We start from the raw sequence: 12,719 nt of genomic DNA on the forward strand, positions 1-12,719 counted from the left end.
ATTTAAAGTCTTCAATTTAACTATTAGATGTAACACTATTCATGATATCTCACAACTTAACTGGGATATACAGGTAGGTCTATATATATATAGGACATTGCTATACAGAATTACCTCTCAAAAATAAAAGCATAATGAGGCTTTTTAAACTATAATAAAGCATCAGAGAAAAATCATAGTCTTTTGCCAGTTCAAAGGCTTTCATAATTCCTCATAGCTCTGAGATTGTGTTTCCTTCTATCAACTTATGAAGTTGGCTGGGAATCACCTGACAGAAAGGGTTAAAAATACTAAGCTGCTACTCTAGGCCTGCTGGCTGAGGAGGAGGCAGGTTGTCCAGCGTATCAGCATAGCCAGCCTCACACAGAGAAAATGTAGGGGCTGCTGTACACTCAGGAATAAATTCCTCAACCAGTGCATACTCTCCTGAGGCATTCTTGTAAGCTTTTTCCAAGTTGGGTAATAAACAGAAATAATAGATTTTTTAGGGGGGCTTTCCTGAGTTCAGGAAGATCTGACAATATCACGAAATGGTTCAGCACAGTCCTCTGAAATTTTTCATTAGAATTCTTTTCTTCTGAATCATGTTAATAAAGTAAGATTTGGTCTGGGATTCATACATAAGTACTTACTCGCATGTTGCTCAAGCCCAAAAGGACAAGAAAAAGACACTGAGGCCTGTCAATAGGAGGCAGGGCCAGGCCTAGGAACTGGAAGATTTCTGGATGATGTTTTCAAACAGCTACACACAGCTCCCTTACATAACACTCAATTGGCTTTTAGATAAGTCTGAAATATCCTTCTATACTTTCATCTTCAGCTGTCTCCAATGCCCTCTGAGTCAACAGAAACTGGCACTTGGCTCCAAAAGCCTCAAATCTCTCTCATCTGTAAAGGGCAGGGACTTCTATTATTTTTCTAAAATTTGTCAAGCTTAGCTATGTTATTATTCTATATGTCAAATGTAGCAAAATAATGCAAACCTGTTTACCTGTTTCTTCCCTTCCTACGTACAGTATACCCTGACCTTAAATTGGCATGCACCTGATTGCAAATTGAGATTTTTTAAAACAGCATTTTCCAACTGCAGTAGCAGTTGGAAAAGTCACTTTTTGCTGACCTGGGCCACCTAAACAGACGACATGAGGAACCTGACTTCCTTTATTTTCAGAAGAAAAAACTATTTAAAGGCCTGATCCTGGATCCTTTGAACATTTAACACTTAAAACCTGAACTCTTTCATAACAAACTAGAGCTCCTTTTCCTCTATTTAAGAAGAGGCCCTTGGGAAGTATTTATTTAGTTAGTGAATGTTAAGAAATTGTGTTTCTCTCACAAAACTAAAATAAACAAAACCTCTTGATGCTCTTTGGATTCTCTAGGTCTGCAAGGGTCCATAAGTGCTCCCTCTCTGAGAGCCTAGAGCAGTACCCTGGCAATTTAGAAAACAATATGGCCACAAGCACTTCTCTAAAAAGAAAAGCAACTCCCATCTTGGCCCAACTCCAAAAGGCAATTGAGCTGGGTAAGGTCCAGGCTAATCTCTGAACGGCCTCTCTGCCAACTTTCTCCTTCAGGCATTAGGTTTTTCAGCATGGGCTTTGCAAATAATCTAACAATTAATTAGTCCTTTTGAATTCACCCCATACCATTAATGGAACACTGCCAGACAGCCTTTGATAGGGTATTCTAGAGCTAATTAAGCTTGGCAAAACAGAAGACACAAACTTGCTGGCACTCACAAGGGCCAGGCTGATACCTGGCAGGTGACAAACAGTGAAGTTGTCCTTACAGATAATCCTGGGGTGATGAAAGTGGCAAGCTGCTTGGATCAGGCTCTCGGGGTCCTCTATAATACGCCAGACCCTACTCTCAAATTATTTAACTCTCAGGCTTTTCACATTCAAGCTCTTCTTTTTCCCTGAAGATATTTTTCCTTCTAATGAGTAGAAACTTGATTTGATACTTAAAAGTTTGGTATTGCTTCTAGCCCACACCCAATCCTGCCACCCCCCAAAAAGACTAGTTTAGAAAAAATAAAAAGATGTATACTAGTTTTTATAAAATATATCTTAAAATAAATCTAATCTCAAAATGTCCTTCTTCCAATCAAAGAGTCCTTGCATAATCCAAGATTTCTCACTCCCATAACCTCAGTCATGTGGGAAATCTATTTTTTTCACTATCTAATGCCACACAGAATTCCAGACTGCTCCACATGCATAACCAGCAAGATAAACACATTTTTGGGAGGCCTAGAAAAAAGCTAGCAGGGGGGCAGAAAGAAAAAATATTGTTACATTCCTAGGGACTTTTCTGGTTCACTTTCAAAAGCAGAATGACCACCACCTGAGGTTTGCGGCGAGCTCCAGAGCTGTACTTAGGTTGTACGCTGCTGCCCCTCCAACAACAGTGATGAAGCCCGAGAAAGCAAATCAGAAAATTTTATAAACTTCTCAGTGGCAATGTAAATAAAAGTTATTTTAAAACACAACTTTTCAGGCACAGAGCTTAAATCTTCTCAGTCTTATCCCCATTTAGAATAAATATGGTGTCAGGGTGCTTAATAAACATCGATTACAACTTACAGAAATTTTTTTCCCTTCTAAAAAATGTTAATTTTTTTAAAAGCTCTAGCTTGGAGTCTGATTGTAAGAGTAAAGTAGGATATCAGTGGGGAAACACAAGTTGGAAAATTAGAGCCCTTCTCGCAGAAATGAGGTACACCCAACTTTTAACTTTTAGTCCCTAACTCCAGAGCCACCTTCGCTAACCCACCTAGAGTCCCCCTTTTATCTAGGCAGCATATCACTTCGTATTACCTAAGAGTCCCTCAGCCATAGCTGCCTGGACCAATGACCCCACCCTCACTGAGTCAATACGAATCTCCTACCTTGGTCTAAGTCACAAGGCAAGAAATGAGACAAGGTGCCGGGCGCAGTGGGTCACGCCTGTAATCCCAGCACTTTGGGAGGCCAAGGCGGGTGGATCATGAGGTCAGGAGATTGAGACCATCCTGGCTAACATGGTGAAACCCCGTCTCTACTAAAAATACAAAAATTAGCCGGGCATGATGGCGTGCGCCTATAGTCCCAGCTACTCGGGAGGCTGAGGCAGGAGAAGCATTTGAACCCAGGAGATGGAGGTTGCAGTGAGCCGAGATCATGCCACTGCACTCCAGCCTGGACGACAGAGACAGACTTCATCTCAAAAAAAAAAAAAAAAAAAAAATAGAAATGGGACAGGGCAAAAGAGGTACATAAAAGGAAGAAATGGAAGGGAAATTCCTTCTTTAACAACTGTTGGGATTATATCAAGGTGTAGCCCCAGCTAATAAAGATGGACCTGGTTTCTGCAAGTGCACCATACTTACAGCCAGAAAGCTAAATGCATCTGTGGAACTTGCTGCCTCAAACCAATTTCCTTTCCAGCACATGGATCCCTCTGACCCAAACAAGTTTACCAAAGGTGTTCAAGGTAGCTGTTGCAAAGACATGCTAAAATCAAGCTCCCTTTTATGGCACTAAGAAATTGTCTAGGTGTCTGCAGTTTCTGTGTTACAATTTGTGCATTGAGAAAACAGATGACCCATGCTGCCAAATGTGATCCTCAGACTAGTGGCATCTGCATCTTATGAGCCTGTTAAAAATGTACAGTCTTTGACCCATCAAGACCTCCTAAAATAGAATCTCCATTTTAACAAGATCCCTGGGTGACTCTCATGCACATTAAGTTTAAGAAAGCCCTAGCCTAATATTTGTTTATAATTTCTAACTCGAAAAGCAAAACTTCCTATTCCGTAAACAAGATGGTATATTCCACCTCTGGCAAAACCACTATGAATAAATATCCATATAATAAAATATATTTAAAAGTGATTATTTTCTTTACAGAAAAAAATTTGTTGTATCAAGCTCCTTGCTCACATTTAATATGCAGTTTACTTTATAAAAGTAGGTTGGCACACAACTCAGAAACATTTAATATGTAAAGCTGGATGCAACTGTACTTCTTTGAAACTAGTTTACAACACTGTAAGAAGCATTTCTGCAAAAGGTGGTAAGACTCTCAAAACTCATGATCATGAAAAACAGACCCCTTGAGAAATGAAAAGAACAAGACTTGGAAATCAGGAGGGTAGGTAAGCAAGGAAAAGAGGATTCAGGCTATTAAGAAGATGATTTTTCAAGGACATTCATCCACAACACAAAGAGATTTTCTTTAGATGGTTTGGGGGAATTGTTTTGTGTTTTAAGATTCTGTTTTTCCTGTTCTATAGATGTAATTATCTTTATTATTAGGTTATGGCACAGTATTTCACTGATGTGAGAAAAATACATCTTTATCCACTTTCCTCCTCAGAAGGAATAGGTTGGGGAAAAAATTACAAAAACATCATCCTGAATTTCCTAAGCATATGACTCCCAAGGGTCCTTCTTTCTAATAAGGAGTCCTGGTCACCATTATCTCCTGCCAGTATCTCCAAATCCACCTCTGCCCAACCCAACAGCCAGAGTGGTCCTGTTAAGACATCCTTCAGATCATATCATTCCTCTGCTCAAACTCTCCAAAGGCTCCGAGTCATTCAGCGTGAGAACCTTATGATGGCCTACAGAGCCCTGTGCTATACACACCCTCGCCCTCTCCCACCCCTCAGTTAACTCTCTGACTTTCCACTTCAGCAGCCACCTGGCCCACCTACTACTGCCTGAGCACTTCAAGCAAACTTCCACCACAGGGCCTTTGCACTTGCTTTTCCTGCTGCCTAGAATGCTTTTTCCCCCAGATATCCACTTAGCTCACCTCCTTCAAACCTTTGTTCAAATGTCATTTTCCTAGTAAGGCCTTCCTAATCACCTTACTTCAAATTGCAATTCCCGGTAACAATCCCTAACCCCCTTTGCTTTTTATTCCTCTAACCTGCTGAAATATACATTTTGTTTGTTTGTTTCTGGTCTCTCCCCACTAGAGACATGCTTCATGAGGACAACGATTTTTATGTTTTGTTTACTGTTATCTCTCCAACACCTGAAATAATGTCTGAAATACAATAGGTACTCAGTAAATCAATCAATCAATTAACACTTTAGGAAATTTAACTGTACTAGAAAACAATTTTTAAAAACTCATTATTTGCACGAACTCCAAAGGCTCCCCGCTTTCTGTGCCTCAGAAGCAAGCAAAGTACCTTAATCTTAGGAGGTACTCAAAGTTGAGCAGACTACAAGTCTTCATCTAAAACACAGTAGTTATTTAAAAGTTTAAAGGCAAAATACATGGTTCTGTCCTCTAACTCAAAAGATAAGGGTGGGCAGGAGCTATACGGCATTTTGCTTCACCATGTAGAATTATAACTTTAATTTTCAGCAATGAAACAACATAATTGTCATGCACCAATGCATCCCACTGGAAAAGCTCGTCACAGGAAAATGCTGCAGCAGCCCAGTGGGGTCAATGATGAAAACAACAGAGCAGGGAGGTAGGGTGCAGTGGCACACACCTGTAATCCCAGCACTCTGGGAGATCAAGGCAGGCAGATCACTTGAGGCCAGGAGTTTGAAACCAGCCTAGGCAACACAGTGAGATGTCATTTCTACAAAAGATTACAAAATTAGCCAGGGGTAGTGGCACATGCCTATAGTCCCAGCTACAAGGGAGGCTGAGGAAGAAAGATCTCTTGAGTCCAGGAGGTTGAGGTTGCAGTGAGCCAAGATTGTACTATTGCACTTCAGCCTGGGTGACAGAGCAAGACCCTGTATCAAAATAAAAAAAAAAGCAGAGTAGGGTCTGACTCCAGAAGCTGAAGCTCTGCCCTCCCTTGAAGCCTGGGCTACCTGGGTATCCTTGTGGGCAGGGTAGTAGAGCAGGAAGGAAGGGAAGGGTTACTCCCGATGGTCCTGGTCAATCATCTGGACTAGGACTCAGTTACTCAGGCGTGTGAGGACAAAGCAGAGCAAAACAAAGAACACAGAGCAATTTTATCAAGACTTTTTCCTTTTGCCATATATGGTTTGCCTCATTGCCAACAAAGAGAATAACTTTAAAGTAATTTTTTTAAATCAACATTTTCCTTTGAAGGTAGTAAAATTTTCCACATTCCACTGTAGATTTTTTTTAAAAAGTTTTTAAGAGCTGGCAAGGGAGGGCAGGGGAAAAGCTGGGCTTCAGTCCCCAGAGCACCTGCTGCCTACTCCTTGGAAGGAACATTTGAAGAGCAAGGGCATTTTTCAGCCCTCTAGAATTCCACCTGTTTGAGAGTGCCCTCTCAGAAAACAAAAATATGACTAGCTTGGAGTTCAGGATAAATGTTTTCAGGCCACTCTGGCAGAGATCATTTTAAAGAAAATGAAAGTCAGTGGCTCCAGGGATGTGGTGCGGGATGGGCCAATCATGCGCCTCAGTGCCGAGCAGGGTCAGTCCTAAAGGAAGGCCTCTGGCTGGCACGCTTCCCGGAACACTTCCCAGAACACTCCCTGCTCCTACATCACTTCCAAAATCAGCGTGCCCAGAGCTTGGAGCTCTATGGGGTGATTAAACATACCCCCAGAGTTGTATTAATTATCAAAGCAAACAAGCTGAGAAAGTCTAATTTCCTATATACACAACCGTGTGCAAGGATAAGCTTTTAGCAATTAAACAGCTGTGCAGGCACATATATAGACAGCTGTGTCTTGATGGAAGTGCTGATCACTGTAAAACAGACCATCACTGCTGTCCTAAAATAATCCAAATCAATCAGAAATCCAGAAAGTTGGGTGGCAATTATACAGCCTAGGATAAGGATGCTAAGCAAAGAGAAACCGGGATTCTCTTGACTTGGCTGCCATCAAATCTAGGACTAATCTTACTCATTCTTGGTAAACACCCTCCCTACACTACATGCACATTCAGTTGCCCAACTAGTGATTAGTAAAGTCTCTTTGAAAATGATAAAAAAGGGCCAGGTGCGATGCCTCACATCTGTAATCCCAGCACTTTGGGAGGCCAAGGCGGGTGGACTGCTTAAGCTCAGTAGTTTGAGACCAGCCTGGAAAACATGATGAAACTTCATCTCTACAAAAAATACAAAAATTAGGCCAGGCACGGTAGCTCATGCCTGTAATCACAGCACTTTGGGAGACCGAGGTGTGTGGATCACAAGGTCAGGAGTTCAAAACCAGCCTGGCCAAGATGGTGAAACCCCATCTCTCCTAAAAGAAAAAAAAAAATACAAAAAATTAGCTGGGCTTGGCGGCGAGTGCCTGTAATCCCAGCTACCTGGGAGGCTAAGGCAAAGAATTGATTGCACCTGGGAGGCTGACGTTGCAGTTAGCCAAGATTGCACTGTACTCCAACCTGGGTGACAGAGCGAGACTCCATGTCAAAAAAAAAGAAAAAGAAAAAGAAAAAAAAAAATACAAAAATTAGCCAGGTGTGGTGTCGGGTGCCCATAGTTCCAGCTACTCCAGCAGCTGAAGTGAGAGGATTGTTTGAGCCCTGGAGGTCAAGGCTGCAGTGAGCTGAGATACTGTGCCACTGCACTCCAGCCTGGGCAACAGAGTGAGCCCCTGTCTCAAAAAAAACTAAACTAAAATAAAAGGCCTTGCCTTAGGCTATCCACCTTACCTCCACACACACAAGGTCCATACAGGGCAAGGGAAACTTTGAGAAATGAACTCGCCTTTCTCATCTTTCTCTCAACTACTGCCTCAATTAGTGTGTGTGTGTGTGTGAGTGTGTGTATGTGCACATATGCACATGCTGTTTCTGTAGAAAAATCTAAAGGAGAAGGTGGTGGGGAGGTGCACACTTGGTTGTGCACAATATCCTCGAAGGGAATACACTCTAAAATGCAGGCCACCCTATCTACTCTGGGTCTTTTAAGAAAAGTTCTTTGCTCTTTAAAATAAAGTTTGGCACTCTGGTGATAGCTGGTATCAAATTTGACAATATCGTTTCCTTGTGTATCGAAAAGCAGAATTAAACACAAAACTGGTTAAAATAACCAGCTAAAGGCCAGGCATGGTGGCTCACACCTGTAATCCTAGTACTTTGGGAGACCAACATGGGTGGATCACTTGAGCTCAAGAGTTCCAGACCAGCCTGGGCAACATGGTAAAACTCCATCTCTACAGAAAAAACACAAAAATTAGCTGGGCATGGTGGTGTGCACCGGTAGTCCCAGCTACTTGAGGGGCTGTGGAGGGAGAATGGCTTGAGCCTGGGAGGTCAAGGCTGCAGTGAGCCATGATTGTGCCACTGCACTCCAGCCCAGGCAACAGTGAGACACTGTCTCAAAAAATAAAATAAAATGAAAATAAGATAAAATAATAAGCTAAAAACAATAATACAGACTAAATAGCTAGCTGTGTTCTAAGACCTGAGGGTTGGCAAAAAAAAAAAAAAAAAAAAAAGAAAAAAGAAAGAAAAGGGGACTTTTTCAGTTTGCTTTGAAACTTTGAGGCTATCCATCTTCTATCCTTACATTCCCTGGTGGCAGTCCCCTGCCGGCATCCTCCAGCCCTCCTACCCTTATGAGTTTACAGCCTTTGATCATTTGATTGGCAAACATGAGATAACCACCACAGAACCACCTCAGAGGTCCACAGGCCATTAACTCAAGTCCAAGATTTCCCTTTTGAGTATAGGATAAATGAATAAATTAAATAAGGAAAATGTGGCATATATACACAATGGAATATTATTCAGCCTTAAAAAAGAAGGAAATCTCGTCATTAGCAACAAAACGATGAACATGAAGGACATTATGCTAAGAGAAATAAGCCAGGCACAGAATGACAAATATCGTATATGATCTCACTTATATGCGGAATCTCAAAAAGTCAAACTCATGGCTGGGCGCAGTGGCTTACACATGGAATCCCAGCACTTTAGGAGGCCGAGGTGGGTGGATCACGAGGTCAGGAGTTCAAGACCAACCTGGCCATATGGTGAAACCCTGTCTCTACTAAAAATACAAAAATTAGCCAGGCGTAGCAGCGCATGCCTGTAGTCCCAGCTACTTGGGAGGCTGAAGCAGGAGAATCGCTTGAGCCTGGGAGGCCAAGGTTGCAGTGAGCTGAAACCGTGCCACTGCACTCCAGCCTGGGCAACACATCGAGACTCCATCTCAAAAAAAAGTCAAACTCATAGAAACAGTAAAATGGTGGTTACCAGAGTCTGGGGAGTTGGGGTGGAAAGACTGGGGATGTGCTGGTCAAATATACAAAATGTCAATTAGACAGGAGAAATAAGTTCAACAGATCAACTGTACATCATGGTGACTGTAGTTAATAACAAGATATTATAGTAGCCACTGCCGCCACTGAGCCCAAGATGGCCATGACCCCTGCATGGTTGACCCCACTCACCTACTCTCTCTAGGACTCATGCCTTCCTCAAAAATGCCTGGGCCATGGAGCTGGTGCCAGTCATGTCCTCACCATGGGGGCCAATACTGAGCCCCTACCAAGTACAACATCCTGACCAACCAGGCGATGCCCTGCAACTATCTAGTGCCCCTCCAAGGTGGTAGAAAAATGCCAGACATGCACAGCCACCTCCAGGACCTCCAGTGCCCAGCTTAGAGCTGCCAAGGAAACTGTGACCACCTCACTTGACAGTGAGGAGGCCCCCTCCTTATAGCCTCCTATAAAAAGGTGAAAAAAATAATATATTTTACACATGGAAATTGCTAAGAGAGTATATTTTGAGTGTTCTCACCACAAAAAAATGGTAAGTGAGGTTATGCATATGTTGAAAAGCTTGATTTAGTCACCACAATGGATACATGTATCAAAACATCACGTTATACAACATAAATATATACAATTTTTACTTGTCAAGAGGTCCTAAGGGGTGCACTATAGCAAAAAGACCATAGATTTGTTGGTGCAGTTTGTCTGCAAAAGTGTGCTTAAGTTCTGGTTCAACCAAGACTTGAATCATCTTTCTAAATCACTTACTTTCTCTAAGCCCTATGAGTCTCATTCTAGAAATGACGAAAATAATGCCTGCCTACCCCCAGAGGCTGCTGTGAGGATCAAATGAAATACTTGTTATAAAAACATTTTGAAGATTACAAATATGATATTATTAGTTTAGACTCTCCCCAAGGCTGCCGGCTTGTCCCATTCCAGATCAAGTATTAACCAGCTGGTGTCTCAGCTTACTCTCCCGTGGACACAAAGAGTTCGGAGCTTTCTTAGCAGGAAAGTAGCTCAGACTAAAAGCATCTCGATTTTCCTGTGGACTCTACCTGGAATTCCAGGTACATCCAGTAGAGATGAAAAGAAATGTGTTTCTCAATAGAAATCTGTGTGCAGGTTGCAGGCAAATTTCCAAAAGGATACATCTGGGCACTGAATTGAGACAGTGGAATGAAGAAGTCAGCCATTTCACCAATAGCCTGCTGGCATCAATGCCAGCAGCACTGCTCCAGAGCTCACCTCAGCAGCACCCTTCTGACCTGGCACAAGGGGCCGGTGATAAGTCCAGCGCTTCCAACCAAACTGATTTCCCTGAATTCTCCGTGCGTGCCTCTTTTTCTCATTACTAAAGCTCCTGGAAACATAGCCCTGCCCAATGCTGGCAAGCCTCAGAGGCAGCAGCTGATATCTTTTAAAGATGTGTAGAACAGTTTGGGAGGGTTTTTTTTGTTGTTTTTTTAGTTTTTGGTAGTTTGGTTTTTTTTTTTTTTTGTCTTTTCAAGTTTTTATTTTTATTTTTATTTTTTATTAAAAAGAAAAGCACAATTATCACAAATTACAAAGGAGGAAAAGCAGGACTAGAATAATAAATGAATCACTTCAGACTGGAAAGCAGATACTTTCCATAATATTAATGTTATAATACAAGTATAGAAGAGTTTTTAAAGCAAAACTTAGCCTTAAGCCCATAATAGCAAGCAGTTATTTTTTAAACTTCCCACTTTTCTTACATTGAGTAGATTACAGGATCTAAGATAAGAATCCAATAAATAACCTAAGGTAATTTCTTTTTTTTCTATTTTGTTTTTAACCCCAATAAATCTCTTGCATTTATTTTCTCTCTCTCTCTTTTTTAACCCCAGTAAATCGCTTAAGTTAATTTCTAATCAGGAGGCATTATGGTCCTTACAGAGCTCATGCTCCCCAAGAGCACAGTCCACCCTCTGCACAGCGCTATATGGTAACAAAGGAACAAGAGAGGGCAGGAAAAGCACAAGTTTTGTCAAAGCAACACTAACACTGGGACATGGCTTGCTCCCCACACCTACCTGGCCCCCAACTCCTTCATTCACTCTCTACCACAGGCAGAGAAGGAAAGAAAGGTTTTCACTGAAGGCCCAGCCAAACCCATGGGGCTGGAACAAGCAGGCTCCTATTATTCTAACTTGGGCTCAATTTACGTGCTCCCTTGTGCTCTGTGCCCCTCCTCTGGCCACGTAACTAAAAGGAGGCCTTTGACAACTTTCACCCCTCTGCTACAGACCTCCACACCTTCCCATTGATTTACAGCTTCAAGGCCACTTCAGTGAAGTCAGAAAACAAATAAAGAAGGCCCACTACTTGAGGGTCCTTCTGCTCTGATGATCTACGTCTGTCTCTTCTGAGGCCAAAGGGACTTAATCTGGTTCCAGGATGTCACACTGGTCGCTACTCGCCTGGTATTTAATCAGTCAAGAAGAGGCTTATTCATCCCACACAGAGGGTTTCCTCCCTAAGGAGGATCTAGTGAAGTGGCTGATGGGCTGGATTCTAGAGCCAAACTGCCAGGTTCACGTCTCAACTGTGCCACTTATTAGTTCTGGGACTTTGTACAAATTACAAATTGAGTCTCGATTTCCTTGTTGGTAAAATGGAGATGATGATAATGATAATACTCATCTCGTAGAGTTGTCTTATAAAGACAAAATAAATTAGCTGGCAGAGATCAAGCCCGTGATAAATGTCAGCCTGTATGCCGAGCACTGCTGGGTCTGAAGCTAATGAGGCTACATTCTCAGCCTCACTGTTTGAGGCCACTGTTTGTTTTCCAAGATTAAACAGTGCATGCTTTTGGTTCCGAGGGATGGAAGAAGAGAGCATCCAAACCTCAGAATAAAATCCACAAGCCTCATTATGATATTTAAGATCTTTCATAATCTACTCCATCCTTCTTTCCAAATAGACCTCCTGCTACATTTCCACAGCAGCTCTCCAGGTCATCCATTTATTTAAAAAAAAGTCAAGCACCTAAATGCCACATTCTGTGCTAGGCCTGGTTCTCCCATCTGGTCAACTCAGCACCTTACTCTTCCTAGATTCTGCCCAGTCTTTAAGACAGAGCTCAAGATCTAGAGCTTCCACAAAGCCTTCCCTGGCTGCTCTGACCCACAGGGCTTCTGTTCATGATCCCTCTGAGGTCTTTGGGTTTTATTTGGCTTTCACCATTCATTATTTGGTTATATGGTTATATAAGTCTAACTAAAGTACAAGCAACTCAAAAGAAGGGATGAATATGGCTGGGCATGGTGGCTCATGCCTGTATTCCCAGCACTTTGAGAGGTCAAGGTGGGAGGATCACTTGAGGTCAGGAGTTCAAGGCCAACCTGGACAACATAGCAAGACTCCATCTCTACCAAAAAAAAAAGCGAGGATGAGAATGAATCTTACATTTCTTTGTTTGTATATCCCTAAGTGACTAGTACTGTGCTTTGTACTTAGCAGGGCTCAGTGAATAAGCGATTTACTTAATGTTTCGGGAGGACATAAATGGCT

The 12,719-nt window shown here is 42.1% G+C and overlaps 1 protein-coding gene across 4 annotated transcripts in view; it reads right to left on the bottom strand.

Moving 5' to 3' along the window:
- Nucleotides 1-12,719, bottom strand: part of TGFBR3 (transforming growth factor beta receptor 3) — a 215,108-nt gene that overhangs the window by 170,926 nt on the left and 31,463 nt on the right. The gene's annotated exons all lie outside the window — the stretch shown is intronic.

The sequence above is a fragment of the Aotus nancymaae genome, unplaced genomic scaffold (genome assembly GCF_030222135.1).
Source record: "Aotus nancymaae isolate 86718 unplaced genomic scaffold, 86718_ANA_hifiasm-v0.15.2.pri h1tg000007l, whole genome shotgun sequence".
Taxonomy (NCBI): domain Eukaryota; kingdom Metazoa; phylum Chordata; class Mammalia; order Primates; family Aotidae; genus Aotus; species Aotus nancymaae.